The following is a 26,326-nucleotide window of genomic DNA, read 5'->3' on the forward strand; positions in this document are numbered from 1 at the left end:
CTTGTAGGTGGAGTTTTCATTCTCCCCTGACCCTCTGTCTAGACAGTGCTGATCACATGCACTCTAGCTTGAAAAAATAAACTCTCTAGCAACACACACCAAACTGAGCATGTGCAGCCTGACTCCTAATGCTCTGTTCTATAAGTAGATGAGTTGGAGTCAGTTAAAGAAGAGGATTAGAGAGGCAGGATCACACAGCCCTTATACACAATGCAGAGGATTAAACCCTTAAGTTCCACAGTGAGTATAACAAGCAAGTTTTACTGCATATAAAGACTGATTTTATTGTTGTGAGTTTTTGTAACATTTTATGGTCTATCTACTTTGTGCCCCTGTGCCATTGAGCTGAAACAATACTGGCTGTGTTTTGGTGTTCTGATTCATCCAAACCCATTTGGCGTTTTAAAAATGAAACATGCAATTTTCGTTTTAGAAAAACGGAGACAGACTCTGTTGACCTCTCCTTGTGAAAATACCTGGCTGTCAAACTGATCAAATGGCTTGCATAATTAACTGACTGCAAATCAGTATGCAGATCAGGAGTTTGTGTCAGTAACCCCAAAAAAAGCATGCATCATTAAATGATCAAATTATCAAAGCCAAGGAACCAGCATGTTATGTTGAAGAGGAAATCAGCAATGGCCACAAATTTCCATTTAAAATGTGCCTATAAAGCTAAAAAATTCCCTTTATACAGGTTTATATTAACCACTTGACCACTGGGCACTTAAACACCCTTAATAACCAGACCAATTTTCAGCTTTCGGTGCTCTCACATTTTGAATGACAATTACTCAGTCATGCAACACTGGACCTATATGAAATTTTTGTCCTTTTTTTCACACAAATGGAGCTTTCTTTTGGTGGTATTTAATCACCGCTGGGTTTTTTATTTTTTGTGCTATAAAAGAAAAAATACAGAAAATTCTGTAAAAAAATGAATTTTTCTTCATTTCTGTTATAAAATTTAGCAGATTAGTAATTTTTTCTTCATAAATTTTGGCCAAAATTTATACTACTACATATCTTTGGTAAAAATAAGTACAAATTGGTGGATATTATTTGGTCTTTGTGAAAGTTATAGAGTCCACAAGCTATGGTGCCAATATCTGAAAATTGATCACACCTGAAGTACTGACGGCCTATTTCAATTCTTGAGACCCTAACATGCCAGAAAAGTACAAATACCCCCCAAATGACCCCTTTTTGGAAAGAAGACATTCCAAGGTATTTAGTAAGAGGCATGATGAGTTTTTTGAAGTTGTCATTTTTTCCCACAATTCTTTGCAAAATCAAGATTTTTTTTACTTTTTTTTTTTTTTTTCACAAAATTGTCATATTATCAGTTTATTTCTCACACAGCATATGCATACCACAAATTACACCCCAAAACACATTCTGCTATTACTCCCGAGTACGGCAATACCACATGTGTGAGACTTTTACACAGTGCGGCCACATACAGAGGCCCAACATGCAGGGAGCGCCATCAGGCGTTCTGGAGCACCCAGGACAATTCTGACATTTCTCTCCTACATGTAAAAATCATCATTTATTTGCTAGAAAATTACATCGAATCCCAAAACATTATATATGTTTTTTTAGCAAACACCCTGGAGAATACAATGGTGGTCGTTGCAACTTTTTATCTCGCACGGTATTTGCGCAGCAATTTTTCGAATGCTTTTTTTTGGAAAAAAAAGAGTTTTGTGCTTAAAAAAAAAAAAAACACAGTAAAGTTAGCCCAATTTTTGCATAATGTGAAAGATGAAGTTACTCCGAGTAAATCGATACCTAACATGTCACTCTTCAAAATTGCACAGGCTCGTGGAATGGCGCCAAACGTCGCTACTTAAAAATCCCCATAGGCGATGATTTAATTTTTTTTTTTACTGGTTATATGTTTTGAGTTACAGAGGAGGTCTAGGGCTAGAATTATTGCTCTCGCACCAACGTACGCAGCGATACCTCACATGTGTGGTTTGAACACCGTTTTCATATGTGGGCGGGACTTACGTATGCGTTCGCTTCTGCATGCGAGCACATGGGGACAGGGGCGCTTTAAAAAAAAAAAAAAAAATTTATTGTTCATTTTACTTTATTTATTTTAGTTTGACATTTTTTTTCCCCAAAAATAAATTTTTTGATCACTTTTATTCCTATTACAAGGAATGTAAACATCCCTTGTAATAGGAATATGGCATGACAGGTCCTCTTTACAGTGAGATGTGGGGTCAATAAGACCCCGCATCTCACCTCTAAGCTGGGAAGCCTGAAAAAAAAAAAAAAAAAAAAAAGATTCTGGATTTGATAGTATTGGCGAGTCGGTAGAAGCACCGGAGGGCGGCGGGAGGGGGGGGGGGGGTGTCTATGGCTGGGTATTGCAGGGTATCACCGACTATGGCTGGGTATGGCTGGGTATATCAGAGTATGGCTAGGTATCTCAGAGTATGGCGTTGCAGAGCATTGCAGGATATTGGAGGGTGTTGCAGAGCATTGCAGAGTGTTGCACGGTATTGGCGGGTGTTGCAGAGCATTGCAGAGTGTTGCAGGGTATTGGCGGGTGTTGCAGAGCATTGCAGAGTGTTGCAGGGTATTGGTGGGTGTTGCAGAGCATTGCAGAGTGTTGCAGAGCATTGCAGAGTGTTGCAGGGCATTGGCGGGTGTTGCAGAGCGTTGCAGAGCATTGCAGGATATTGGAGGGTGTTGCAGAGCATTGCAGAGTGTTGCACGGTATTGGCGGGTGTTGCAGAGCATTGCAGAGTGTTGCAGGGTATTGGTGGGTGTTGCAGAGCATTGCAGAGTGTTGCAGGGTATTGCAGAGTAATGGCAGGGTATTGCAGAGTATTGCAGAGTAATGCAGACTATTGCAGAGTAATGCAGAGTAATGCAGAGTAATGCAGAGTAATGCAGGGTATTGCAGAGTAATGCAGAGTAATGCAGGGTATTGCAGAGTAATGCAGGGTATTGCAGGGTATTGCAGAGTAATGCAGAGTAATGCAGGGTATTGCAGAGTAATGCAGAGTAATGCAGAGTAATGCAAGGTAATGCAGAGTAATGCAAGGTAATGCAGAGTAATGCAGAGTAATGCAGAGTAATGCAAGGTATTGCAGAGTAATGCAGAGTAATGGCAGGGTATTGCAGAGTATTTGCAGGGAATTGAGGGGTTAATTTCGGTGAGCAGCGATGTGGGCACTGCAGATGCAGCCCACATCGCTGCTGACACTGATCTCCTCCCCCTCCGCTGTTCCGATCGGTACAGAGAGGGGGAGGGAGGAACCGGCGTCATAACATGACGCCGGTTTGTTTACAAGTGATCACTCCGTCATTTGACGGAGCGATCACGTGGTAAACGGCCGCGACGAGCGGCCGTTTACCGCGATCCGTGATGCGCCAGGTCCTGTGGACCCGGCGGTCACGGACGCTCTCGAGTGCGCGCCCCAGGGGGCGCGCGAGAGCGGAATTCTGGGAGGACGTCATATGACGGCCTCCCACAGTTAAGAAACCGCCCTAAAGCCGTCATTCGGCTATAGGGCGGTTATTAAGTGGTTAAAGAATAACAAAATTAGGGAAGAACTTTTATTCAGACGTTCTGTTTGAAAATCAAAACAGAAAGTCTTGCCATTATTGGTATGACAAATAATGTGAAAGTTGAGAAGTCAGGCATCTGGCTTGCATTGCTGCTATGTGTTTTCAGATTAATGTTCATTCCATTTATAAATGCTCAATGGTCAAACACTGAAAGAATTGTCACATGGTCAGATGCATAACGAGCCGTATGTATTTTTAGCAGCCACATAGCTCAGAAAGGAATACGGGTGGCATTTTAATTGTAGGTAGGACGGATTTTAAGAGTATAAATATATAAAAAGGTGAAAATCGGATTGTGAGAGCTGTTTAGTATTGGACAAAGTTTTCAACTATAAACAATATTTAGTGGAGTAAAAATGTACATACAATTGTGTTTAAAAGTCTGCATACCCTTGTAAAATTTGTAATATACATTAATTACCATAAAAATAAAATAAAAACATAAGTGAGCAGGCAAAACACATTTCTTATGCGATTCAAATTTCAACTGTAGGTCATAACAGAATGGCACAATCTTAAAACAAAACATGACGGCAAGCAACAAATGAAATTATCCGTTCAAAATTCTGCATACCTTTAGTTTGTAATATTGTGTATTGCCCCCTTTAGCACCAATGACAGCGTGCAGTCTTTTGTAATAGTTGTCTATGAGGCCCCAAATTCTTGCAGGTGGTATAGCTTGGGTCATCTTGCATAAACCACACATTTTAGCTCTCCCTAGATTGGCTCGATGATATTGAGGTCAGGAGACTGATGGGCACAGCAAAACTTTCACCTTTTTTCTGCAGTAATAAATAGAGGGTCAACTTGGCCTTGGGTTTAGGGTAATTGTGCTGAAAAGTCCAAGGAGCATCCCATGTGCAGCTTTCATGCAGAAGAATGCAAATGGTCTTCCTGTATTTTATGATAACATGCTTTATTCATCTTGCCATCAATTTTCACAAGATTTCCTGTGCCTTTAGAGTTCACCACCAACATTATGGTTGTGACCCTAAAGCTCTATTTTGGTCTTGTCATTCCAGATTACAGTGTGCCAGAAACTGTCAAGCTGCTGTTGGGCATATTGTAACCAGGCTTTTTTGTGGCATTGGTGCAATAAAGGCTTCTTTCTGACAACTCGACAATGCAGTTCATTTTTGTTAAAGTATCATCATATTGTGCTCCTAGCATTTAAATACCATTTTAACCTGCGTTTGTACCAAGGTAAAACATTCCCAGGTATGTAAACTTATTCAGGGCCATTTGGGTGATATCTGTTATCATTAGGATTTAAAAAGGTGCCAAATATCTATATGATCATAAACTTGTTCATATGATCAATTTTCCTAAATAAAATGATCAGTGATATTTTTAATATCAATGCCAAAATTTTACGATTTCTGCCAGGGTATACAAATTTTTGAGCACAAATGTATACATACACACAAGAGGTTTCTTTTTATACTGTAGATTGGTTGCTGTATGCCTGGATGTGTTATTGAAAAAAAAAAAAAAAACAGACCATAAATTGATTTTAAATATTTTATTGACTACAAAAGAAATCACAATTTACCTGATAGTTATGTTACTTTAGTGTTATGTATTCCTTACTTTAAAGTAGAGATAAGAGATCTGTCAGTTTAGTTTTGCACTCTGTCCAGTTGAGGAATTTCTATTGCTTCCTGTCATAGAGATGCAAAAGTGATAGGAAATCTCAATAAAGTAAGGGAATTTCCTCTTAGACAGTTGTCAAAGAACTGTCATCATTATTCATATTTCCTTAACCACTTCAATACAGGGCACTTATACGCCTTCCTGCCCAGACAAATTTTCAGTGCTGTCGCGCTTTGAATGACAATTGCACGGTCATACAACTCTGTACCCAAACTCAACTTTTATAATTTTGTTCCCACAAATAGAGCTTTCTTTTGGTGGCATTTGATCATCTCTGGGATTTCTATTTTCTACTAAACAAATTAAAAAAAAAAGAATTTGAAAAAAAAAAGTTTTTTGTTTCGGTTACATAACTTTGTAAATAAGTTTTCTTCTTCACTGATGGGCACTAATATGCGGCACTGATGGTACACATAGGTGGCACTGATAGACGGCACAGATGGGTATGGATGGGCACTGATAGAGACACTAATATACACTTATGGTACAGATGGATGCCAATCAGTGCCAAACAATGCCTGCCAATCAGTGATTCCCATTGTGGGCACTAATTAGCATCCATTGTGGGCACTGATTGGCATCCCTGGTGGTTTAGGGTGGCATACATGGTGGTGAGCATCCCTGGTGGTCCAGTGTGGGCATCCTTGGGGGGGGGGATAATCTATCAGCACAGACCCCCCCTGTCAGAGGAGCAGCCAAACGTCTCTCCTCTACTCGCGTCTGACAGATGTGAGTAAGGAAAAGCCGATCACCAGCTCTTTCTGTTTACATTGTGATCAGCCGTGATTGGACACGGGTGATCACGTGGTAAAGAGTATCTGTCAGAGACGCTTTACCTAGATTGGAGTTGTGGTGTGTCACATTGACACACTGTAACAATGATCACCGCAATGCGCATCCCCAGGGGCGCGCAGCGGCTTGATATCCTGCTGGATGTCATCTGACGCCTGGTCAGGATATTGAAACCACTTTGCCAACATCATATTGTTCTATGGTGGGCACAAGTGGAGGGACTATTCTCCGTGATACACAGAGATTAAACAAATCCTACCACATAAGTTGTACCTGTTTACTTGCAAACCTTTCTTCTCTACATCTATTTAGCGTCCAGAAATTATAAAGCCTGTCTGAGCTGTCATAAAATGGGGCAGAGAGCTGAAATTAAACACTGCAGAGCTCAGTGAGGTGATAGGGAGGGACGAGGGACATGGAACACCCCCCTTCCCCCCCGTTCACACAAGAACAAAGTTGAAATTATCTAGCACAGGCTGTGTGTGCTGGAACTTCCTCCCTGTCACCTTTTTTTCAGGAAGACTTGTCAGAAGTGACTCATGCAGATAGCAGAGGAACGAGCTGCAATGTGTAAAAGTAGGCCAGAGCACTATTTATTAAATGGACACAAAGCTCACTAGGTATAGAAATTTCAGCGTAGTTAAAATTTTGGATTTCCCATCACTTTATGTTGTGGTGACAATGGTCACTGGGACAGAATGGTGAATTTCCTCAAAGGGGACACAGACAACAATATAAACATGACAGAGCGTCTACTGAAGCCACACTTATTAATAAAAAATGACTATACATGGCTATGCATACACTTTAAGCCCTAACACGATTTCCTATATGCGTACTGTAAAATGGTATGCTTTAAACTTCAAAATATGGTTTATTGCCCATTTTATTTTATGTTTCTAGTGAAATTTCATTTTTTGCATCATGGAAAATCATCTTTAACCTACACAAAGTATGGTTCAATATCTGACACTTTAAAAAAGGGTAAAAAATGTAATTCAAGTTTTCAGAAGTAGCGTGTTAGGAAGAGTACTATAGCTCTGGCAGAGCTTCAGAAAAAAACAGTGTTGTTCTTACATAAAAGTTGACTTGCATATTCAAAAGTTTCTCCTAAAGATTTTTTAGCCACCATGCAGATACGGAGGCTGGGGTAGAAGGCATAGAAAGCAAAAAAGCTGACTACAACCTGGACAGTGGAATGATTATGTAATCCAATACAGATCATTCACTGACTTATAATACAGTATATGGGTATTATGTGCAGATGTAGGCATATAATCCAACATAAGCTTACTAGCTTGACACTGATAACTTTACAACTTACCTGTATACTTTTCAACCTCTGTGACTTGGCAACTGCTATATGGATGTTTTAACCATACAAAACAAGATAAACAACACAAACACAAATTATGGTGCATTAGGCATTGTTTTCCTTTCAGAGCAACTGTCAAGCTGAAGCAATAACAGCTAGGCAGGATGATATTTTGTGAGGAAATGTCAAGCAACGGTATATATTTAAAATCGTACTGTATGCAACTTCTTTGGGGTATGAAACCTGAAGAAAAAACAAAAACAAATGAAAAGCAACAAAAAAACAAAACAACATGTTTTAAAATTATGTACAATAGAGTAGATGTGGGCTCAGCACAGCTCTGAAGTATCCAAGAGATCAACAACCTATATCACTGTATTATTAGGCAACTTCTTTTCCCTCAGGCAAAATGGGCCAAAAAGATATTTAACCGACTCTGAAAAGTCAAAAATTGTAAAAAGTCTTTCAGAGGGATGAATCACTCTTGAAATTTCTAAGATTTTGGGGTGTGATCACAGAACCATCAAACGTTTTGTCGTAGACTCTTAAATGGGCACTTAACCTCCCTAGCTTAGGCGATGAAGATTGGGAGGAAATGTGAGAGTTCCTTTCTGCAGCTAGTTTCTTCAAGGGATAGGTTGATTCAATACAAAATCCTACACAGGATTTACCTCACGCCTGCACGTTTACACAGAATATACCCATCCACTCCTGCGGAGTGCTGGCGGTGCCCAACAGACCCAGCGGACTTTATTAACGTCTTTTGGCGATGCCCCTATATTCAAACATATTGGGAAGCTGTAGCTTCAGTAATATACTCTGTGACCACTATCCAGGTACCCCGGACTGCCGAAGTATGTTTGCTGGGTCTGGTGAACTCTCTGGCCTATCTTAGGGCCTCCAGGACTCTGATAGGATTATTATTGTTCTATGCAAGGAAAACTATTCTACTCCAGTGGAATTCCCATTAGTACCAACTCTAACCTTGTGGAAAAAAAATAATCAATGCTAGTCTGCCATTATACAAAGCCACTTATTTAGCGAGAGGGCGCCCCAAGAAATTCCACAAAGTTTTTGAACATTTGGGTCCAAGATCCTTCCGTTAATACTGACCCTGAACCTACCAGTTAATAAATTACCTTGCAAGGTGCTAAAAGACTATATAATTTAGGTAGAGAACCAAAAATCATTTTACACTCCAGGAAACTGTGAGTTCCAGCTTACAGAATAAGGCTCAATATTAACCTTAGTAGCTGATACCCCACAACATACAAATATCCTACATAGATAATGGAGCAAATTTTTTAGTTTCAGTGCCAATTTTGGCACTTACGATCGTTTTTTTTTTTTTACAAGTGCTGAGCCTGAGTATGCCCAATAGGCTCTGTTTTTGTATTTTAACCCCTTCAGCCCTGGAAATATTTACCCCCTTAATGACCAGGCCATTTTTTGTGATACGGCACTGCAATACTTTAACTGACAATTGGGAGGGCGTGCGACACTGTACCCAAATAAAATTCATATCCTTTTTTCCCCACAAATAGAGCTTTCTTTTGGTGATATTTGATCAAATCTCTGTGGTTTTTATTTTTTGCGCTATAAACAAAAAGAGACTGACAATTTTGAAAAAAAAAAAACAATATTTTTTTTTTTTACTTTCTGCTATAATACATAACCAAAAAAAATGTCTTCATCAATTTAGGCCAATAAGTATTCTACATATATTTGAACAAAAAAAAATAAAAAAATCCCAATAAGCGTATATTGATTGGTTTGCGAAATAGTTATAGTGTCCACAAACTACAGGATAGACTTTTGGGCTTATTTTTATTTTTTATTTTTTTTTTATTAGTAATGGCTGTGTTTCGTCATATATGGCGACCCATCATATTTGGCTACCCGCTGGACTGCACATGCGCGCCGCCACATGCGTTCCACCTCTCAGTCCAGGTTCAATCCCCACCATCCAAGTGGACATAGAGTTAGATTATATTTATGACATGTGAAGCGTGGCAAGCGAAGCAAGCCCGTGAGGGAGCCCTGTGTTGGAACGCATATGGCGGCGTCGCGCATGTGCCCTTCAGCGGGTAGCCGAATGTGATGGGTAGCCGAATGTGATGTGACAGGAACGATCAGCAATTATAAGCGGGACTGCAACAAATCTGACCCTGAGTGACACTTTTTGGGACAATACAGCGATCAGTGCTAAAAAATATTACTGATTACTGTATAAATGACACAGGCAGGGAAGGGGTTAACATCAGGGGCGATCAAAGGGTTAAATGTGTTCTCTGTTGGTGCTTTCTTACTGTGTGGGGGAAGGGCTGACAGAAACAACACAGAGATCGCTGTTCCTAATCACTAGGAACAGCAGATCTCCATGTTGTCCCCTGTGAGAACGGATCTGCCGTGCTTCCTCCCCCGCGCAGCAGGCGCACACCCACACTATCTATTGCATGAAATGACACAGCAGGTACATAGTTTCGCTCAATAGAGCTGCCCTGCCACAGTATATATGCGGTGGGTGGTCTTCATGTGGTTAAAAAATTAAACTGAAGTAAAAAGAATTAAAAACAAAAAACTATTTTCTTGTCAATAGTCAACATGGTCACAAGAAACGTGTTGAGAAAAAGATGCTACCGGGAACCCATTATCCTGCAGTGCTGTCATATTCCAGAACTGCAACCTACCTGGAGTGCCCAGAAGTACAAGGTGTTCAGTGCTCAGAGACATGGCCAAAAGTAAGGGGGGCTGACCACCACTGAAAAAGACACATAAGTTGAAACTTCAAGACTGGGCCAAGAAATATCTGAAGACTGATTTTTCAAAGGTTTTATAGACTGATGAGATTGAGAGTGACTGTGGCTGGACCAGTAATGGACAAAGAGCTACACTTCAGCTAAGATGCCAGCAAGGTGGAGGTGGGGTACTGGTATGGTTTGGAATTATTAACTTCAATACAGGGCACTTTCATCCCCTTCCTGCCCAGGCCAATTTTCAGCTTTCATCGCTGTCGCACTTTGAATGACAATGCTGTACACAAATTAAATTTTTATAATTTTGTTGAGACAGCTAGGGCTTTCTTGTGGTGGCATTTAATTTTTTTTTAGAAAAGAATAGGGAGACCGAAAATTTTGAAAACATTTTTAGGTTCGAAAATTTTGTAAACAAGTACCTTTTCTCATTCACTGATGTGCGCTAATGAGGCACTGATGAGGTGGCACTAATATGCTGCACTGATGGGCACTGGTAGGTGGCACTGCACTGATAATCAGGGCATTGATGACCAGTGCCCTGATTATCTGTGCAGAAATCCCCTGTGAGGAAATACCGCCGTCAGTGTGAGAAGAAAGCCAATAACTGGCATTTCCTTGTTTGTGTGATTGTTTATGCGATTTGACACAGCTGATCACATTGGTAAACAGTCACGTTATCGGCTCTTTACCGATAATGGGGATGCGCTGTGTCCCAGGGACATAGCGTGCTGCTAATCACCGCACTACGTGCCCAGCGTGGGATGGCATCATATGATGTCATCCTAGAACGAGAGCCACCCTGCCTCTGTCATTTGACTATAAGGCGGGCGGAAGGTGGTTAAAGATAAGCTAGTTGAACCTTTTCAGGTTGAAGATGGACTCAAAATCAACTCCCAAATCTAATGCCAGTTTTCAGAAGACACTTTCTTCAAGCAGTGGTACAGGAAAAAGTCTGCCTCTTTCAAGAAGACCATGATTTTATGCCGGACCAATGCTCCATTGCATGCATCAGAGCACTCCACTGTATGGCTAGCCAGTAAAGGCTTTAAAGATGAAAGAATAATGACATCTGACCTAAACCCTATTGAGAACTTGTGGGCCCCCCTCTTAAACAGGAGATTTACAGTGAAGGAAAACAGTACATCTCTCTGGGAGGCGGTGGCTGCTCCTGCACAAAAAGGTTTGTCAGCAGATGAAGAAAATGACAGACTATGAATGGAAGGTTAATGACTGCTATTGAAATGAAGGATGGCTATATTGGTTACTGATTTGTTATTTATTTTTAAATGCCATAAATGTTTATTTGTAAATTTTAAGTTGTTTTGTTAATTGTTCTCACTTTAACAGATGAATACAAACAAGTGAAATGGGAAAATTTTTGTTTTTTCCATTTAACTGCATAATAATTGTGCACACCAACAGTTGCCCGATAATAGTGCACACATAGATATTCTCCAAAGAAAGCCCAAACCTCACTTTTACTTAAATATTCAGGTTTGAGGTTTATTAACACTTTGGATGGACTAAGAGCACTGTAGATGTTTAACCACTTCCCGACTGGCACACGCCGGTGTACGTCAGCAGAATGGCACTGGCAGGCAAATGGGCGTACCTGTACGACCCTTTAAATTTGCTGCCCTGCCATCGCTCACCTGCTGGTCGGGACCCCCGTGAGTCCGGTCGCGGGTCCCGTGGACTCGATCGCCACGGGGATACCCGCGATCGTCTCACGGGCGGCTGAACGAGGAGATGCCGTTGTAAACAGCATCTCCTCGTTCTGCCTAGTCACAAGTGACGCTGATCTCTGCTCCATGTGATTAGAGCAGAGAACAGTGTTCACTAAAACAAAGCCCAGCCCCCCACAGTTAGTAACACGCCCCTAGGAACACTTAACCCCTACACTGCCACCCACTGGTTAACCCCTTCACTGCCAGTGTCATTTACACAGGAATCACTGCATTTGTATAGCAGTGATTGCTGTATAAATGACAATGGTCCCAAAAATGTGTCAAAAATGTCTGATGTGTCTGTCATAATGTCGCACAAAAAAAAAAAAAAAAAAAAAATCGCTGATCGCCGCCATTACTAGTAAAAAATTATTAATAAAAATGGCATAAAGCTATCCCCTATTTTGTAAACACTATAACTTTTGCGCAAATCAATCAATAATCGCTTATTGAGATTTTTTTTACCAAAAATATGTAGAAGAATACGTATCGGCCTAAACTGAGGGGAAAAAAATTTTTATATATATTTTTGGGGGATATTTATTATAACAAAAAGTAAAAAATAATGCGTTTTTTTCAAAATTGTCGCTCTATTTTTGTTTATAGCACAAAAAATAAAAAAAACGCAGGGGTGATCAAATACCACCAAAAGAAAGTTCTATTTGTGGGAAAAAAAAGGACGTCAATTTTGTTTGGGAGCCACGTCCCACGACCGCGCAATTGTCAGTTAAAGCGATGCAGTGCCGAATCGCAAAAAGTGGTCTGGTCTTAAGCCAGCAAAATGGTCCGGTCTGGAAGTGGTTAATGATGAAATTAATCCTCAAAAATACAACTTAATAATTGTGCGCACAGTGTAGAATACAGGACCATTACAAGTGGTTGAAATTTGAAAGGCACTCAATGGCACAAACAGAGAGGTAACTCCCAAGGTTTCAGTTCTACCAGCCTTAGGCCGGCCATACAGTTTGAATCACTAATGGGCAGGCTGAATGTACCAAGTTGATCAAAACGATCAACCAGTCTGCCAGGTTCTCTTGCAATTATCGCGAACATTTGCTACAGCCTCTAGCGATAATCACGGTCTTCTTGCAGTGAGAGCGGCTTCCCCCACAAGGATATGAATTCTTGTGTCCTTCAGAGATTAATGGAGAAATGACAAATGGCTCTGGTAGCAAAAGGGTTAATGCAGCCTTAGCCCGGGGCATCCAGCTGATGAACAATAATCTAGATGGAATGTCTCATCCCATTTCCAGAACAAAATCGAGTCGGGCTGAGCACTGCTCAACCATTCACAGGTAACTTTGTATTCTGTGAATGAATACATAGCTTCCTCTGACTGCCTGAGGCAGAGAGCTGGGTAGGTGATGTCATGATATCTCAGCCAAAGGAAAGCTTGTATTCATTCATAGAAGACGAAGATCCCTGTGAACGGCTGAGCAGCACTTAGCCAAACTTGCTTTTGTTCCAGGAGTAGGGTCGAAAGTTTTTGGTTCAAACACACTAAACTTCATAAAACATGAAGATCAGCTTTACAGACCCATCTATTGCCAAGGTCAGGAGGAGGATGAAGAAGATCCCATGTGTTACCTAAATGGACCAAAAGACACGTACAATACAGGTATGCATACAGAGGGGGCAGTGTGTGGTCTAAACATGAATTGGGCTTTAATGTAAAAAAAATAATAATAATAATACCTACCAATACCTACACATATTAATCACTGATCATCCACACCGAAGCAGTCTAGATGTGTATCTGAAAAATATTAAAAGTTAATTTAGGACTGTTTCTCATTTTTTATCATTTTAGGTAAAACTAAAGGCTCCAGTTTTACAAGTGCCAAATCCAGTTACTATGTAAAGTATAAGCCTAATAAAAAACAAGACAAAAAAAAAAATCTTCAATTACCTAAATGACTGACAAATCCTTTTTCACTTGTCTCACGTTTCCCCCTTCCTGATACTGCAGCTCACAATGGAAGCATTCCAGCAAAGGCAGTGCTGTTAAGCTAGAAAGGAGTAAGAAGGACTTGGTGAGACCAGGTACGGATTGACAAGATCCAGGTTTGTGAATCAGCAGTGACAATGCTTATAGCCATGCCCCCTGCAATATTTTTTCACCTCACTGTAATGCAAGCAAGCACATAGTTCATTAGACTGGCATCTCTGCTGAATTCAGGAGTGCTGCAGCATTGTTAACAGCATCACACGAAGCTGCATTCACTGGGTTTTTCCTAGTAGGCCCAACAGATATTTGTAGGGCTCTGCAGAGAAAATAGTTAAAGTAGATTAATTTATAATTAAGTGCTGCAGCATGTTTGTTAAATGGGAGACTATAATTCTACGGTAACCACTTGCCTACCTGCGCAATTTTTAGATTTTTTTGCATTAAAATCTGTTATTTTGCTACAAATTACTGTAAACCCGTTCCAAGTGTTTCTGAAAGTTCAGACCTTGGAAAATAAAATGGTGGTAGTTGCAATTTTATGTCACAGGATATTTGCACAGTTTTTTTTTAGCAAAACATATTTTAGGAAAAAATACACTAACTTTTAATACCCCATTTTGGTAAAATATAAGACATGGGGTTGAGTTGAGTAAATAGATAACAAATGCACTATATTGTCAAAAGTATTGGGGCACCTGCCTGTACACACAATGAACTTTAATGGCACCCAGTCTCTATGTAGGCTAGTCAAGTTCCTCCACCTCAAACTCGCTCATACACATCTTTATGGACCTTGCTTTGCGTGCTGGTGCGCAGTCATGTTGGAACAGAAAAGGGCTATTCCCAAATTGTTCCCACAAATTTGGGAACATGAAATTGTCCAAAACTTCTTGGTATGCTGATGCTTGCTTTAAGAGTTCCCTTCACTGGAACTAAGGCGTCAGGCCCAACTCCTGAATAACAACCCACACCATAATCCCCCCCCTCATTCTGGAAGAATGGTCAAACATTCTCGTAAACACACCCCTAAACCTTGTGGACAGCCTTCCCAGAAGAGCTGAAGCTGTTATAGTTGCAAAGAGTGGGCTAGCTCAATATTGAGCCCTATGGACTAAGACTGGGATGCCATTAACCACTTCCGGACTGACTCGCTCCAATATACATCGGCATTTTGAAGAGGGATATCTTTGTTATGGCAGCAGCTAGCTGCCATTACCCCAGTATCCCCTTCTTCAGTTTCCGATAATAGTGGTCTCTATCGGCTGCAGGAGAAGGCCCCACTTCCCACCACTCTCCGGTGCCCTCCACTGCTTACTGGAGCCGTCGGTAACAATCGGGTCCTCTCCATGGCTTGCAGGGTGGAAGAGGCGTCAAAAGGTCACTTCAGCCGATGGCTCTTTAACTTTTTTTTTTTTTATTATTGCATTTTAGTGTAAATATGAGATCTGAGGTCTTTTTGACCCACAATCTCATATTTAAGAGGTTTTGTCATACTTTTTTGTTTACATTCCTTGTAATAGGAATAAAAGTGACAACTTTTTTTTTTTAAAGAACGGTGTAAAAATAAAAGGTAAAATAAATAAGAAAAAAATTAAAACATTTTTAAACGCACCCTGAGCCGCCAAGCTCACGTGCAGAAGCGAACGCATACGTGAGCAGTGCCCACATATGAAAACGGAGTTCAAACCACACGTGAGGTATCGCCACAATCGGTAGAGCGAGAGCAATAATTCTAGCCCTAGACCTCCTCTGTACCTCAAAACATACAACCTGTAGAATTTACTCTGTGTAACTTTATCTTTCACAATATAAAAAAAATGGGCTAACTTTACTGTTGCCTTATTTTTTAATTAAAAAAAAGTGTATTTTTTCCAAAAAAAAGTGCACTTGTAAGACCGCTGCGTAAATATGGTGTGACAGAAAGTATTGCAACGACCGCCAGTTTATTCTCTAGGCTTTTAGGAAAAAATGTATAATGTTTGGGGTTCTAAGTAATTTTATAGCAAAAACAAAACTCAAAAAGAGGCTCGGTCCAGATTGTGCACTTTGAGAGATTCATAAAAGTGAAAGCCTTTCGCCAACTCTTAAACCGGGACCAAGCTGCAGCAGCCGTGAGCTTGATTTAACCACTTATCTACCATATCGTTTATAAACATACCTTGGCAGACAAGTGATTCTTTTCCTCCTCATTGTAATCTTTTTTAGGGAGCAGGAACCTAATTTTCCCCTTTCTGCACCACTTGCCTAGGAGAGCCAAGCAAAAGTTCGACCCTCCCCTTTCCCCACCTGCAACCTCCTGGGACAAGTCATAAGACCATTCTAAAAGCACAGTGCTTTTCACACATGCAAAAAGCACGATTCCCCCATCAACACAGACAGTGCTGACAGGGGAATCCCTCCTGCCGAGCAATTGTCTGCTTCTGGCAGAGGCATGTAGGGGAAGCCATCCCCGCCACGAGAAGACACTGAGCCAGCAGGAAATCACAGCCTAGTTCCCACACTTAACATCGCGGCACCGGGGACCCAAAGACTGGTGCAGAATCTGCCCGGATGAAGATCGCACTGGATCCCTGGGCTCATAAGTGCTTTTTTAAAAATCAGCAGCTACAGTAGTTACGGACTTAATTTTTTTTTTTTTTTTTTAACAAGACCGAAGATCCTACTTAATCATTTCAGCCCCAGACCATTTTGCTGGCTTAAGACCAGACCACTTTTTGCGATTCGGCACTGCGTCGCTTTAACTGACAATTGCCTCGGTCGTGCGACGTGGCTCCCAAACAAAATTGACGTCCTTTTTTCCCCACAAATAGAGCTTTCTTTTGGTGGTATTTGATCAACCCTGCGGTTTTTATTTTTTGTGCTATAAACAAAAATAGAGCGACAATTTTGAAAAAAACTTTTTTAAACTTTTTGTTATAATAAATATCACCCAAAAATATGTAAAAAAAAAACATTTTTTTCCCTCAGTTTAGGCCGATACGTATTCTTTTACATATTTTTGGTAAAAAAAAAAAAAAAAATTGCAATAAGCAATTATTGATTGGTTTGCGCAAAAGTTATAGCATTTACAAAATAGGGGATTGTTTTATGGCATTCTTATTAATATTTTTTTTTTTTTTACTAGTAATCAGCTATTTTTATTGTGACTGTGACATTATGGCGGACACATCGGACAGTTTTGACACATTTTTGGGACCATTGTCATTTATACAGCAATCACTGCTATACAAATACAGTGATTCCTGTGTAAATGACACTGGCAGTGAAGGGGTTAACCAGTGGGTGGCAGTGTAGGGGTTAAGTGTTCCTAGGGGCGTGTTACTAACTGTTGGGGGCTGGGCTTTCTTTCAGTGAACACTTGTTGCTAGGCAGAACTGGGAGATGCTGTTTACAACGGCATCTCCTAGTTCAGCCGCCCCCGTGAGACAATCGCGGATATGCCCGCAGTGATCGAGTCCGCGGGACCCGCGACCGGACTCACGGGGGTCCCGACCGGCGCGCTCACGATGGCAGGGCGGCAAATTTAAAGGGACGTACAGGTACGCCCATTTGCCTGCCCGTGCCATTCTGCCGACGTACATCGGCGTGCGCTGGACAGAAAGTGGTTAAAGCATACTAGAGAACTAAACCAGCCTTTAAAAATGTACAAAGCTCAAGGAGATGCAATGTTCTAGATTTTGTGTGGTGTGTGAGACACATAAGGATGCAGAATTTGTACCCCAAGAAATAATAATCTAAGCAGCATCATGTAGATCAGTAAAGTATAGGAATGTATCCTTTACCATATAGTCTTAAATAACTAACAATACAGCGCCAGTGCATTCACTCTGGGACTGAGTTAGACGTGATCTTCAGTGGAAAAACCCCACCAACCCCACAGGCAAATTATACTTTTTTACAAACTAGTTTGTCATGACTGCCTGGAGGCTGATGGCCGTAGCACAGAAGAAGGAGCTTTAAAATGAAAATACATTTACTCCTTTTCTTAAATGGTAAAAGGGGTACATTTTCCACTAAAATTTCTTTGGATGTATTATCCAAAACATCCCCAAATAGCTGTTTTACTGCAAAAAAGGAAGACTAGCCAGGAGCTTCCGCATGGTGCTAGGGCACAAAGCCTGAAGGATAGAATCTCTCATAGCAAACATATAGCTTCCAAATCCTGGGCCTGCTAAGGATAACCTTGAACACCTGTTTAAACTGGTCTCTCAACAATTAAGCAATCGCTGTCAGCGCAGGCTGAGACACTCAATCTGCCAGAGAAAAAAAATATAAAGAGTGTTTTTTTATATATAGAAATTCCAACTTTTTATACATTAGATCCCTAAGCATTGCAGCTTTGTCTGCCTTACAAGTCAAACTCTTATTCGCAGAGGATATAGCAGCGTTAATTGCTTACTTAGTGAATTTCCTCCACCTTGAATAAAGTGTGAAAACTTTTTAGGAGGAAAAATAATGCTTATCTGGGTGATCCTCTCAGATACAAAAAAGCTTTTCCAACAATGAATGGACAGGAAAAGGCATGTACAGCTTGAGGAGGCTTTAGCGAACCTAAACACTCAGTTAAGGGTACACAAATCTGGAGCGGATCATTCAGCAAGAAATTGCACCACCAATCTTAAGATTAAAACAGCCGAGTCTCCCGCATTTGACACCTCAGAAGAGGAGTCATCAGCCTCACCACGGTCTTCTGAGGGATTTAGTCTTCTCCCGCCCCTAGTTCTTCAGTTTGAGGGTTCTGGGTAATGAAAGAGAACCTGTCACATGTTGGCCCACACTGTGATGCGATTAAAGTCGCTAAACTTTTTTTTCAAACCCTATCATGGCTGAGGGAAAAATATCTTTCATGCTCCTCTTTGCTCTTATGACTATCCGACAATTTTGCAGCCAGCACAAATGGAGTTTTTTGTTTAAAAAACACACTCCCTCGTTGGAGGACGCCAACGATTCACTAAGCCCCGCCCCAAACTCGCATCGCGCCCCCCTTTCTTTCTTTAAAAGGCGTGGAGGAAACCTGGAAGCTGCCGCCAAGTAGGGGCAGTGACAGAAAACGGCATTGCCGATAGTTTTTAGTTCTGCCTTATACTCAGCTTCATGAAGAGGGGAAGAGTTCAGCCCAGGTGGGGGTGTCTGGAGGAAGAAAACCCCCAAACTTACCCTAGGGTCTGCCTGCTAGCCGGAGGAAAAAAAAGTCTGCTGCTTCTGTGACACAGCGTGATCTCTGAGCAAAGCATGAGACGGTACGTGACCCATACAGCCCCCAGTGGTGACAATTAGTAATGACATTTACTTTAAAGGAGACATTTCATAAGAAAATGTAAAAATTCCTTAGAAAACGCTACTTACCTTTCCAACCGCAGGGTTTTCTGTGTTAAAAACAACAGACCCAATCTTCACTCTTCACGGTGGGTTCCGTTAACAAACCTTCAGGAACCAGGGGACCCTCGGGGAACCCACAATTCTGGACCTGTAATAGCACCCCACCAGTAAAACTTTATGGCCTTAGTACCAAAAGTATTGGATCCCAGGGTCCAGCTCTCTAAAAACAGAAGCGTTTACAAGCAAAACCTTGTTTCTTTGGATACGAGGCCCGGGCACCATTCAATTTGGCCTAAAAGACACTTTGAATGGATCCGGCTGCATAGTTAGACCCAGCAAGGATTGCTCCAGAGGAGCTCAGCACAGCACATCTTCACTCGTGACCAACACCTTAGACACTGGCGAAAAAACTGAGATGCTCCTGTTTAGGGTGTGCCAATGTCCAGCACCTGAAGGTGGACTATAACCCACATAATAATTACTATGGCTATGTGTCCCGTGATGTACGATTAAAGAAATATTCTATTCTGATAACTGTATGCTGTTAATTGTGATAATAGCATTCATAAAATCCATTCCTTTTTTCTCTAATGCGCTTATTCTTTTCCACATTTAGGATACATTCAAAGCAGCGATTTAGACAGGTGCGAACTGCAGAATCTCTGGATTCCTGCAGTTGTGAGCGGCTGCCAGCACTATTGACTATAATGACAGGTCACCGGCTGCTATTCCTCGCTGTCCACACAGCTAGCAATCACTTGCACCAATCACTGCTGGATGTGTTGTGTGTGCATCAAGCAGCGATCATCACACGTAATTTCTGGCTGTGCGGACAGCCATGAATAGTTGCAGCCACCAGCAACCTGTCATTATAGTGAACAGGGCTGGCGGCTGCACCTAGCCACTTACAGCAGGAGCAGGAATTAGAAAATTCAGTTCAATCAGTTGTTATCCTGACATCTAATTAATATGTTTTTAAATAAATAAAACATAATATACTTTTTTCCTAATAACAATATTAATAAATAAAAACAATAAATATAAGCTTAATTCCTATTTAGAGCAGTTTTGTATATTAAAACAGTTGTTATCCTGACATATGATTAATAGGCTTTTAAATAGGCAATTAAAAAATAATAAACCAATAAATACATTTTTTTCCTGAGTGCCTGAAGGGTGAACTGACATTATTGCCTCACGTACTTGAGGCAGGTAAAAAACAAAAATCTGCTATCAGACTGTGCTATCCCAAATGCAAGGTACACCTGGGTATAGTTATTTATGTCCTTTGTGCAAAATGATAAAATCTTCATGAACTGGTTGGAGATGTGCTCAGCAATACAGCTATAATTTGTTCAGCTTGCAGGGAATGTGCTGCAAGGTACACAAACCATTTCATAAAATGTGTGCATATTTCTTTTATTTCTTTATTTTTTTGCACCAAGGCACTGTTTATCCACACACATTTTTTATTTACTGACAGTCTACCAACTGGAATGGTACCAGCTGATTGAAGAAAGGCCAATGTAGCACCAATATTTAAAAAAGGGCCAAAGCACATCCCTGGGAATTACAGACTGTTTACCCAAACATCAATAGTATGCAAGCTCTTGGAGGGGATGATAAGGGACTATATACAAGATTTTAGTAATGAAAATGGTATCATTAGCAGTAATCAGCATGGATTCATGAAGAATCGTTCTTGCCAAACCAATCTATTAACCTTCTATGAGGAGGTGAGCTGCCATCTAGATAAAGGAAGGCCTGTAGATGTGGTGTATCTGGATTCGGCAAAAGTATTTGACACGGTTCCCCATAAACGTTTACTGTACAAAGTAAGGTCCATTGGCATGGACCATAGGGTGAAAACCATGGATTGAAAACTGGCTACAATGGATGAGTTCAGAGGGTGGTGATAAATAGGGAGTACTCGGAATGGCCAGGGGTGGGAAGTGGGGTCCCCAAGGGTTCTGTGCTGGGACCAATCCTATTTAATTTATTCATAAACAACCTGGAGGATGGGGTAAACAGTTCAATCTCTGTATTTTTGGACGATATTAAGCTAAGTAGGGCAATAACTTCTCTGCAGGATGTAAAAAATCTTGCAAGAAGATCTGAACAAATGAATGGGGTGGACAACTACATGGTAAATTAGGTTTATTGTAGAAAAATGTAAAATAATGCACTTGGGTGGCAAAAATACGAATGTAATCTACTCACTAGGGGTGAACAACTGGGGCAATCTAGGATGGAAAAGGACCTAGAGGTCCTAGTAGATGATAGGCTCAGCAATAACATGCAATGCCAAGCTGCTGCTAAGAAAGCAAACAGAATATTGGCATGCATTAAAAAGGGGATTAACGCCAGAGATAAAACGATAATTCTCCCGCTCTACAAGACTCTGGTCTGGCCTCACCTTGAGCATGCTGTCCAGTTCTGGGCACCGTTCCTCAGGAAGGATGTACTGGAAATGGAGCGAGTACAAAGCAGGGGAACAAACCTAATAAAAGGGTCTGGAGAATATTAGTCTGGACTTGATGGACTTTTTAAACCTCACTTACTATGTAACTATGTAACATTGTGGAGCCAGCCATGAGTGTGGAAATGATTTGCAAGTCAAAGAAAGGCCATTTCTGTAGTTTTTGCAGTGATGTTTAGTCTGTGCCTAAATATCCATATTCTTGACGGTATATGCGATTATTTATTTTTTAGGTCCTGGAAACCCTGTACATTTTAATCACCTTATTACAAAAGAAGCATTTTTTTGTTGCTGTGACAGTGATCTAAAGTCCTGTAGCATAGGATTAGATCTAGTTTTATTCTGAATGTATTACGTAAATTGCAATTAGATTGTACCTAGTGGTGATAATCTTCTGGATTCTCTCTTGCACACCTAAATCATTAGTCGAGCTTAATGGAAATCTCATAAAAAACATGGAAATATCACACTGGTTTCCTAGCAACCACCCAGCTGTTTGTTCAGGTTGATGCCTGCACTGTGAGAGAATGCAATCACCAAAGGCTGCATTTATGTCATCAGGAAGCAAAACCTCTAACCGGCTTGTGTATTTTTATGTGTTACTGAAGATGTGGATCACTATATAGTAATGCAGAGAGACCAAACACAAGTTGCATGTGTTTCTTCAACAAAGAGAACTGTGAGAAAGAGCATGGGCGATGAAGAGTGAATAAGCTGCAGTTGAAACATGGTTTGACATAAATCACACTATGATAAGGTATTTATATGCCTACAGAGTTAAAAAATCAACAAAAAAAAATGTTTCTGGCTTTTTAAATCGTACAAAAACTTGTCCAGCACTGAATTGGTTTAACACTTGAGCAAAGAAAAAAAAAAAGCTGAAGTGGTAACATCACTATAGCTCTAATATTCCAAACATCATTTATACCAGGCATGTCCAAACTTCGGCCCGCGGGCCAATCACGGCCCGGTTTTGAATGGCCCGCCTGGTTATTTGGACATATATTTCTTTTGTGGCTCCCGACAATCTCCCAGCGCCAGGGCCACAAAAGATGTATATGCCTTGGAAGGGACAGGGAGGAGGCGGGACGAGCACCGTACACACACAGGAGAATTTCCTGTTTATGGGCGGCCTCTGCAATAGGAAGTCCCATCTCCGGCGCTGCCACTGGAAAACTGTTTTGTCCATCAAAGGAGGCGGGACTTTCTATTAAAGAGGCCGCCGTGTAAACAGGAGATTCTCCTGTAGGTAATCTTTGTCGCTCGTCAGTGCATTCCTGGCAATGGTGCTGCGTTCCTGACAATGGTGGGGGCATTCCTGGCTATGATGGTGAAAATACTAAATTCCCAGGAAAAAAAAAAAAAATTTAAAACCGTCTAGGTCTAATGTAGTAGATCGCTGATTGATTTTAATGAGATATTTCTCATGGGATATACTTGAACAGGAAAAATTGTCCAATCTCTTAAATGAGGGATAACCACCCGTGTAGTTGTAGGCCTATAAGGATGGCTCATGAGAATATAATTGTGAAGTAGCTGTATAAATTTAACTGCACTAACATGCAAATGGTTAAAAATGACCACAGTCAAAATTATCATTTAAACACTCCAAGCCAAAAAAAGATTTAAATGCATACAGGGAGCATTGCATTTCTGCTTAGCACTTTTATTTATGCGCTGCAGCAAACCTCTCTAATCCTTTCTGTCCGTAATGTAATAATCTCAAAGTCATGCTTGTGATAAAGCAGAGCCAATGGCAGACACAACTACTGCAGGCTCCCTATTGTCTGTCAGATACAGAAAGTCTCACAACCACCAATCCAATTCAAAATTGAAAGGTATTGTTATTACAGAAAGAAATCCTTGTATGCACTGCAAAACTTTCAAAAAAAGGACACTTCCTGTGATATGCTTATTGGATTCTGGTCACAGTGGATTACACAAAACTCGGATTAAAGTAAAACAAATGGGCTTTATAGCTCCAATTATCACTAGATTGTATTATTGGGTAATTTTTTGCTTTCACTTGTTATCTGAAGTTGCTTTTTAATACCTGAAGGCTTGTGCAATGTATCTTCTGTAAGTAAATAAACCTACCTGCTTACTCGCAGTTTTCTTTAGAATGTAAATCAAGCTAGCTGTGCATGCGCAGTTCAGTATACATTCCGGCACTGTCCAAGTGCGCCAGGACTCCTGCACAAGCATTGGAGTTATGCCCTCCTACACTGGCCAATCTAAACGGCCAGACAACAGCACCCAGAAGCTAGTGAAAAGTTTGGCAGCAGAGGGATCCTGCTAAGGTTAGAGTAGAATTCCAATCTAACAGTAACTATACATAAAGATTTTCCCACCCCTCCTTGCTATCTAACCTATATTTTTCTTATTACAGGTACTTATATAGTGCTGGTAACTTATGCAGCACTTCACGTATATTGTACATTCACATCAGTCCCTGCCCTCAAGGAGCTTACAATCTAAGGTCCCTAACGTACATTCATACACAGACTTCCTGGGGCCAATTTAGACAGGGCCAATTAGCCTACCAGCATGTCTTTGGTGTGTTGGAGGAAACCGGAGTAACCAGAGGAAAACCACGCAGGCACGAGAAGAACATGCAAACTCCATGCAGGTAGTGTGGAGGTTGGGATTCAAACCAATGACCCTAGTACTGCTAGGCAGAAGTGCTTGCCACTAAGCTATTAACACATTATATGAAAAAAGGAGTTTACTTACCTAGCTTTAGTCCGCTCTGGTCATGTGATCCCATGTCAGTGAGCAGCTACAGGGGAGAGTGGTACGTTTCAAAAAGCAATTCCTTCCAGTCATATGAATTTTGGGAGACCATTAATAGATCTTGCAAGCTGCGTGAACATGGTAAAAACTCTGTTTAGAAAACTACAGCTTACACTAAATGTTCTTAGAGGACAAAAGCAGAAGACTATTGGTGGTCTTACCAGAAGCTCATACTTACCTTTCCCCTTTCCCCTAACTTCTCTGTTCTACTTCCAGTACATACAGCATGTAACTCACTCTCCTTCCTCCTATGTGACCGCCTTATTTAATGGGCCTAGTGCTGTAACACAGAGGTAGGGCGAGAGTCCTTAGTCGCGATTCGGATCTTGCACAAAGCTTTCATTCTTTTCTCTGAGTAGCTGATCAAAGCAGTGGGACAAAGAACTGGTTCACTTCGGATCTCAGCTAAGAAAACATTCAAATAAAATGAATCACTCCATGAACTTGTTAAATGCACACATCTATCTATACGTGGGTAGAACTGTAACTAGAAAAATGGACACCATCCCCCAAACGTATAGATTAGAGCAAGAAAAATGCACACGTTTCTAATGTATTAATGATCTAGTTCCCCTAAAACTGGTACAGTATCTTAGATCCTGGTAAATGCTACAGGCCATGTCATAGTCTCCATTTCCTTTTGGGGACTGTGGAAAGACCAGGGCTTGTGTTCCCAGGTTTGCACACTTGCCATGGTCGGTAAAAGGAAGCCCGACTCTCTTTGTAGATACATTCAATACTTCTAAGAATTTGAAATCTTTAACAGAGAGCTTCACATTTGCGAAGCCTAATATAATAAATGACACATCAGGAAAAAAATATACTTTTGATCTGGTTTTAGGCTGGGTTCACACTGCAGCGGTTTATGAGATCGGATGTGATTCGCACCGCACTGCAAATCACATCCGATCTCTGTGCGATGCGAGTTCAGCCACACAGATAGTATGGCTGAATTCGTATCGCATCCAGCCGAAACTCGCACAGGACCCTTTTTTCAGGTCCGCAGCAGAATCGGATCGCATGGGTGTTCCTGTCCTGTTTGCAGATCGCACTGCGACATGCGAACTGATCTGGGGGTGTCATTAACGTTTCACTGACACTCCCAGCAGTTCGCATAGGGCAGTGTGAACTGCCGCCGAGAGGCATGCGATGCGGAAATCCGCAGCGTTCCCGCATCGCTGCAAAGTGAACCCAGCCTAAATACAGCTGAGAATTTTGGTGCTGCTAGTGTGTACATAAATCTAAATATATAAATATGCATGTGTGTATAAATGTATATTTTGAATATAAACTCGACAAACAAGCCATCTTACCTAGCAATTGATTTCTAATCTTCATTGACACTGCAGGCTAGCAAGTTCCCATTCTGAAGTCAGGGAAGAGAAGATTCTCCTGCTAGTCAGGTAACAGGAACTGGTTAATATACATTGCTTGAAGTGTACTTTTTAGTTTGGTAAGGAGTGTGAAAGAAAGGTTCCTTTAACTGCAGATATCCTTTTATATGACTGGAATTATGTATTACTTTACATCAAAACTCCAAGTGCTTTGACAACTAAACTGACCAGAGAATATACCTACAATCAGAAAGGTTAAATGGTTTATGATTTATCCGATTCCCACAGAGGAGAGAAAGACTGTGTCCATTCTACACAGCATAGTGGACAGGACCTGTCATCCACCTGGTCAGTGGGGATCAGCGGAGCGATCCCTGCTGAACAAGCGGAATCTGTTGCACGGAGGTGCCGTATGAAACAGCTCTGTAATGGCTGGTCTAATTAAGCAGCGCATTTTGCGTTAAACAAAATCTGGGAAATGTTATCTGCTTGTTGATAAAGACACCTCAACCAAATGATGTAGCATACCAAATGGAAATGACCTAGCACTTTGCATTATTCTGCATACACTTATGAAAAGTCTACAGCTGCCATGAGCTAGTCTGGTCCTCTCATAGGT

At 41.0% G+C, this 26,326-nt stretch overlaps 1 long non-coding RNA gene across 1 annotated transcript; it reads right to left on the reverse strand.

Moving 5' to 3' along the window:
* Positions 1–5,098: 5,098 nt before the first annotated feature.
* LOC143982758 (uncharacterized) lies at positions 5,099–19,627 on the reverse strand. The gene is made up of 3 exons (XR_013274503.1): positions 13,744–19,627; positions 13,534–13,590; positions 5,099–10,112 (listed from the first exon to the last, which is right to left on the reverse strand). It is a non-coding gene; the product is annotated as an uncharacterized LOC143982758 (long non-coding RNA).
* Between the last annotated feature and the right edge of the window lie 6,699 nt (positions 19,628–26,326).

The sequence above is a fragment of the Lithobates pipiens genome, unplaced genomic scaffold (genome assembly GCF_037356315.1).
Source record: "Lithobates pipiens isolate NorthernLeopardFrog02 unplaced genomic scaffold, aLitPip1_a1.2 Scaffold_16, whole genome shotgun sequence".
Classification (NCBI taxonomy): Eukaryota; Metazoa; Chordata; class Amphibia; order Anura; family Ranidae; genus Lithobates; species Lithobates pipiens.